This window comes from Arachis stenosperma, chromosome 5 (assembly GCF_014773155.1).
Source record: "Arachis stenosperma cultivar V10309 chromosome 5, arast.V10309.gnm1.PFL2, whole genome shotgun sequence".
Lineage (NCBI taxonomy): Eukaryota > Viridiplantae > Streptophyta > Magnoliopsida > Fabales > Fabaceae > Arachis > Arachis stenosperma.
In genome coordinates, this window is record NC_080381.1 from 40162105 (window position 1) to 40169022 (window position 6918).

Sequence of the window (6918 nt, forward strand, 5' to 3'; positions counted from 1 at the left end):
AGCTCTACACTGAGAGAGATGGTTGGAACACTAAGTTGCACAGTTATCTCTCTTTTCTCAGAGGGAGAGTTGGGGTGAGGCATCTTGAACAAGATGTGCTTCTCCCCTAGTTGTAAAATTAGTTCTCCCTTTGCTACATCAATGATAGCATTGGCAGTGGCTAGGAAAGGTCTTCCAAGGACGATGGACTCATCCTCATCTTCGCCAATATCTAAGATTATGAAGTTTACAAGGATGTAAAGGTCTTCAACTTTTACTAAGACATCCTCACAAGGCCATATACTCTTTTCATTAACTTGTCTACCATCTTTAGTGAGATATTTGCAGCTTGTAACTCAAAGATTCCCAACTTCTCAATCACAGAGAGTGGCATGAGATTTATATTTGATCCTAGGTCAGACAGAGCCTTATTAAAGGTCATGGTGCCTATGGTGCAAGGAATTAGGAAGTGTCTTGGATCCAGAAGCTTTTGAGGCAGCTTCTGCTGAACCAAAGCATTGAGTTCTTTGGTAAGCACTGGAGGTTCTTCCTCCAATGTCTTTACTCCGAATAACTTGGCATTTAGCTCTATGAGCGCTCCTAGGTATCGAGCAACTTGCTCTTCACAAGTTTCCTCATCCTCATCAGAGAATGAGTATTCATTAGAACTCATGAATTACGAGAATGGTCGCAAGGGGACCTCTATGGTCTCTACATGAGTCTTGGCTTCCTTTAATTCTTGGATAGGGACTTCATCAGTGGGTGTTGAATGCTCAGTAGGAACACCCTTACTGGCGTTCAGATCCATCTCTTGTAGAACGTTGAACGCTCATGATGAGCGGATAATTTGTACACTTTTTGGTATTGTTTTTAGTATGTTTTTGGTAGTTTTAGTTGAGTTTTTAGTATATTTTTATTAGTTTGTAGTTAAAATTCACTTTTCTGGACTTTACTATGAGTTTGTGTGTTTTTCTGTGATTTCAGGTATTTTCTGGCTGAAATTGAGGGATCTGAGCAAAAATCTGATCCAGAGACTCAAAAGGACTGCAGATGCTGTTGGATTCTGACCTCCCTGCACTCGAAGTAGATTTTCTGGAGCTACAGAAGCCCAATTGGCGCGCTCTCAACGGCGTTGGAAAGTAGACATCCTGGGCTTTCCAGCAATATATAATAGTCCATACTTTGCTCAAGATTTGATGGCCCAAACCGGCGTTCAAAGTCACCTCAAGAAATTCCAGCGTTAAACGCCGGAACTGGCACCTAATTGGGAGTTAAACGCCCAAACTGGCACTAAAGCTGGCGTTTAACTCCAAGAAGAGTCTCTACACGAAAATGCTTCATTGCTCAGCCCAAGCACACACCAAGTGGGCCCGGAAGTAGATTTTTATGTCATTTACTCATCTTTGTACACCTTAGGCTACTAGTTATCTATAAGTAGGACCTTTTACTATTGTATCAGGGGACTTTTGGTAGCTATCTTCGTTTTATGCTATCTTAGACCATTGGGAGGCTGGCCATTCGGCCATGCCTAGACCTTGTTCTTATGTATTTTCAACGGTGGAGTTTCTACACACCATAGATTAAGGTGTGGAGCTCTGCTGTACCTCGAGTATTAATGCAATTACTATTGTTCTTCCATTCAATTCCGCTTGTTCTTTGTCCAAGATATCACTTGTTCTTCAACATGATGAAGGTGATGATTGACGCCCATCACCATTCTCACTCATGAACAAGGTGACTGACAACCATTCTTGTTCTACAAGCATCTGAGGCTTAGTGAATATCTCTTGGATTCCTGATTGCACGATGCATGGTTGATCGCCTGACAACCGAGTGCTCGCCTGACAAACGAGCCAACCATTCCGTGAGATCAGAGTCTTCGTGGTATAGGCAAGAACTGATGGCGGCATTCAAGAGAATCCGGAAGGTCTAACCTTGTCTGTGGTATTCTGAGTAGGATTCAGTGATTGAATGACTGTGACGTGCTTCAAACTCCTAGCAGGCTAGGGCGTTAGTGACAGACGCAAAAATATCAATGGATATTATTCCGGCCTGAACGAGAACCGAAAGATGATTAGCCTATGCTGTGACAGAGCATCAGGGACGTATTTTCACTGAGAGGATGGGAGGTAGCTGCTGACAACAGTGAAACCCTACACGAGCTTGCCATGGAAAGGAGTAAGAAGGATTGGATGAAGGCAGTAGGAAAGCAGAGAGACGGAAGGGAAGGCATTTTCATACGCTTGTCTGAAGCTCTTACACCAATGATATACATAAGTATCACTATCTTTATCTTTTATATTATTTTCGTTCATCACCATATCCATTTGAGTCTGCCTGACTAAGATTTGCAAGATGACCATAGCTTGCTTCAATGCTAACAATCTCCGTGGGATCGACCCTTACTCACGTAAGGTATTACTTGGACGACCCAGTGCACTTGCTGGTTAGTTGTGCGAAGTTGTGTAATGCCATGGAATTGAACCACCAAGTTTTTGGAGTTCATGACCAGGGATTATGAGAGTTGTGAAAAGTATTGTTCACAATTTCGCGCACCAAGTTTTTGGCGCCGTTGCCGGGGATTGTTCAAGTTTTGAGCAAGCTTTTGGTAACAATGCCTGGGATTGTTCTAGTTTGGACAACTGACGGTTCATCTTGTTGCTTAGATTAGGTATTTATTTTTTTCGAAATTCTTGAAGATGAATTCTAGAGTTTCATGATGATTTGTTGAAATCTGGCTGGCTGAGAAGCCATGTCTAATCTGATTGGACCGAGGTTTCAACTTATCACCACAAGAGCTTGTTGATTTTCATCAATTTTGCTTTTGGAGCAGTGATCTGCTAAGGCTTGGCTGACCTTTGGTCATGTCTAGTGTTTTGGACCGAAGCTTTCTTTGAAAGCTTGGCTGGCTGTGAAGCCATGTCTAATTCCTGGACCGGAGTCTTAGACTAGCATTGCACTGATTCCTGGAATTCTCATTAAGAATTTTGATATCTTTTCCCACTTAATTTTCGAAAAATACAAAAAAAATCACAAAATCATAAAACCAAAAATATTTGATGTTTCTTGCTTAAGTCTAGTGTCTCATCTTAAGTTTGGTGTCAATTGCATGCATTCATTCATGTGTCTTAAGGATCTTCAAGTAATTCTTGATGATTTCTTACTCTGATCTTTGAATTCTTTTGGCTTGAGTGTTTATGTGTCTCATATAGTGTCAGTAGTACACAAACTGCTAAGTTTGGTGTCTTGCATGCATTGTTATTTGATTCTTGTTGCATTTTGATTATTAAAAAATCCAAAAATATTTTTAATTTGTGTCTTTTCAAGTCAATGATACAAAGAATTGAAGATTCAGAACATACTGCAGAGGAATTATACAGAAAAAGCTGAGCATTCAAAAATGCCCAGTGAAGAAGACAGACTGGCGTTTAAACGCCAGCCAGGGTACCTGGTTGGGCGTTTAACGCCCAAAGAGGTAGCATTTTGGGTGTTAAACGCCAGAATGTATACCATTCTGGGCGTTTAACGCCAGGATGGTGCTAGGGGGAAGATTTTGTTTTCAAAATCAATTTTTTTTTCAAGTTTTCAAAGTTTTTCAAAATCAAATCTTTTTCAAATCATATCTTTTCAATCAAATGTTTTCAAAATCAATTTCTTTCCTTTTTCAAAGATACTTACTAACAATTAATGATTTGATTGAACATTTTTTGCCTTTTCTGTTGAGGAAGGTTTTATGTTTGAATCATATCTTTTCTTGTTAGGCAAGTCATTAATTTTTTTTTAAAATCAAATTTTTTTTAAAATTGTTTTCAAATCAAATCTTTTTAAAATTGTTTTCAAATCATATCATCTCAATCACATCTCTTTAAAACTAATCATATCTTCTCAACCTCATCTTTTTCAAAATAGTTTTCAATCAAATCTTTTTAATTTCTAATTTCAAAATCTTTTTCAAAAATCACTTGATTTCTTTTCCACTTTCAATTTTCGAAAATTATCAACATCCTTTTAATTAATTTTCGAAAACTTCTTCCTCTCTTCTCACATCCTTCTATTTATGACTAACACTACTTCTTAATGCAAAATTCGAACTCTATCTTTTTCTGATAAGTTCGAATTTTCTACTTCTGTCTTCTACTCTTCTTTTCCTCTGACACTTAAAGGAATCTCTATACTGTGACATAGAGGATTCTACATTTTCTTGTTCTCTTCTCTTTCTTATGAGCAGGAGCAAAGACAAAGGCATTCTTGTTGAGGCTGACCCTGAACCTGAGAGGACCTTGAAGCGAAAGCTAAGAGAAGCTAAAGCACAACTTTCTGTTGAGGACCTGACCGAACTCTTCAAGGAAGAAGAACCCATGGCAGCCGAAAACAACAACAATGCCAACAATGCAAGGAAGATGCTGGGTGACTTCACTGCACCTACTCCTGATTTCTATGGGAGAAGCATCTCTATCCCTGTCATTGGAGCAAACAACTTTGAGCTTAAGCCTCAATTATCTCTAATGCAACAGAATTGCAAGTTCCATGGACTTCCAATGGAAGATCCTCATCAGTTCTTAGCTGAATTCTTGCAAATCTGTGACACAGTCAAGACTAATGGGGTTAACCCTGAGGTCTACAAACTGATGCTATTCCCTTTTGCTGTAAGAGACAGAGCTAGAATATGGTTGGATTCTCAACCTAAAGAAAGCCTGGACTCTTGGGAAAAGCTAGTCAATGCCTTCTTGGCAAAGTTCTTTCCACCTCAAAGATGGAGTAAGCTTAGAGTGGAAGTCCAAACCTTCAGACAGAAGGATGAAGAATCCCTCTATGAAGCTTGGGAAAGATACAAACAATTAATCAGAAGATGTCCCTCAGACATGCTTTCTGAATGGAGCATCATAGGTATTTTCTATGATGGTCTCTCTGAACTATCCAAGATGTCTTTGGATAGCTCTGCTGGAGGATCTCTTCATCTGAAGAAGACGCCTACAGAGGCTCAGGAACTAATTGAGATGGTTGCAAATAACCAATTCATGTACACTTCTGAAAGGAATCCTGTGAACAATGGGACAAGTCAGAAGAAAGGAGTTCTTGAGATTGACACTCTGAATGCCATTTTGGCTCAGAACAAGATATTGACTCAACAAGTCAATTTGATTTCTCAAAGTCTGTCTGGAATGCAAAATGAACCTGGCAGTACTAAGGATGCTTCACCTGAGGAAGAAGCTTATGATCCTGAGAACCCTTCCATGGAAGAGGTGAATTACCTAGGAGAACCCTATGGAAACACCTATAATTCTTCATGGAGAAATCACCCAAATTTCTCATGGAAGAATCAAGAGAGACCTCAACAAGGTTTCAATAACAATAATGGTGGAAGAAACAGGTTTAGCAATGGCAAGCCTTTTCCATCATCTTCTCAGCAACAGACAGAGAGTTCTAAGCAGAGTACTTCTGACTTAGCAACAATGGTCTCTGATCTAATAAAGACCACTCAAAGTTTCATGACTGAAACAAGGTCCTCCATTAGGAATTTGGAAGGACGAGTGGGTCAGCTGAGTAAGAAAGTTACTGAACTTCCTCCTAGTACTCTCCCAAGTAATACAGAAGAAAATCCAAAAGGAGAGTGCAAAGCCATAAACATGGCCGAATATGGAGAGGAAAGAGAGGAGGAGGACGCCACTGAGGAAGACCTCAGTGGGCGTGTACCAATCTCCTCTGAGTTCCTCAATGAGGAACAATGGGAATCTGAGGCTCAAAATGAGACCATAGAGATTCCATTGGACTTACTTCTGCCATTCATGAGCTCTGATGAGTATTCTTCCTCTGAAGAGGATGAGTATGTCACTGAAGAGCAAGTTGCTAAATACCTTGGAGCAATCATGAAGCTAAATGACAAGTTATTTGGAAATGAGACTTGGGAGGATGAACCACCTTTGCTCACCAAAGAACTGGATGACTTGTCTAGGCAGAAACTGCCTCAAAAGAGGCAGGATCCTGGGAAGTTTTCTATACCTTGTACCATAGGCACCATGACCTTCAAGAAGGCCTTGTGTGACTTAGGGTCAAGTGTAAACCTCATGCCCCTCTCTGTAATGAAGAAATTAGGGATCTTTGAGGTGCAAGCTGCAAGAATCTCATTAGAGATGGCAGACAATTCAAGAAAACAAGCTCATGGACTTGTAGAGAATGTTTTGGTGAAGATTGAAGACCATTACATCCCTACTGATTTTATAGTCCTAGAGACTGGGAAGTGCATGGATGAATCCATCATCCTTGGCAGACCCTTCCTAGCCACAGCAAAGGCTGTGATTGATGTTGATAGAGGAGAGTTGATCATTCAAGTGAATGAAGAATCCTTGGTGTTTAAGGCCCAAGGACATCCCTCTATCATCATGGAGAGGAAGCATGAAGAGCTTCTCTCAAAACAGAGCCAAGCAGAGCCCCCACAGTCAAACTCTAAGTTTGGTGTTGGGAGGCCACAACCAAACTCTAAGTTTGGTGTTGAACCCCCACATTCAAACTCTAAGTTTGGTGTTGGGAGGTTCCAACACGGTTCTGAGTATTTCTGAGGCTCCATGAGAGTCCTCTGTCAAGCTAATGACATTAAAGAAGCGCTTGTTGGGAGGCAACCCAATGTTTTATAGTTAACTATTTTCTTTTGTTATTTTATCTTTTTTGTAGGTTGATGATCATAAGAAGTCACAAAAACAATGAAAAAAGCAAAAACAGAATGAAAAACAGGAAGAAAAACAGCACACCCTGGAGGAGAAGAAGCTGGCGTTCAAACGCCAGTAATGCTAGCTGTTGGGCGTTTAACGCCCAGTCTGGCACCATTCTGGGCGTTTAACGCCAGAAAGGGGCACCAAACTGGCGTTAAACGCCAGTAAAGGGCAACAACCTGGCGTTAAACGCCAGGAATGGGCACCAGCCCGGCGTTTAACGCCAGAAATG

General features: G+C 40.6%; 1 non-coding gene across 1 annotated transcript; it reads right to left on the reverse strand.

Moving 5' to 3' along the window:
- Positions 1-4739: 4739 nt before the first annotated feature.
- LOC130984510 (small nucleolar RNA R71) lies at positions 4740-4847 on the reverse strand. The gene has a single exon (XR_009088444.1). It is a non-coding gene; the product is annotated as a small nucleolar RNA R71 (small nucleolar RNA).
- Positions 4848-6918: the final 2071 nt, after the last annotated feature.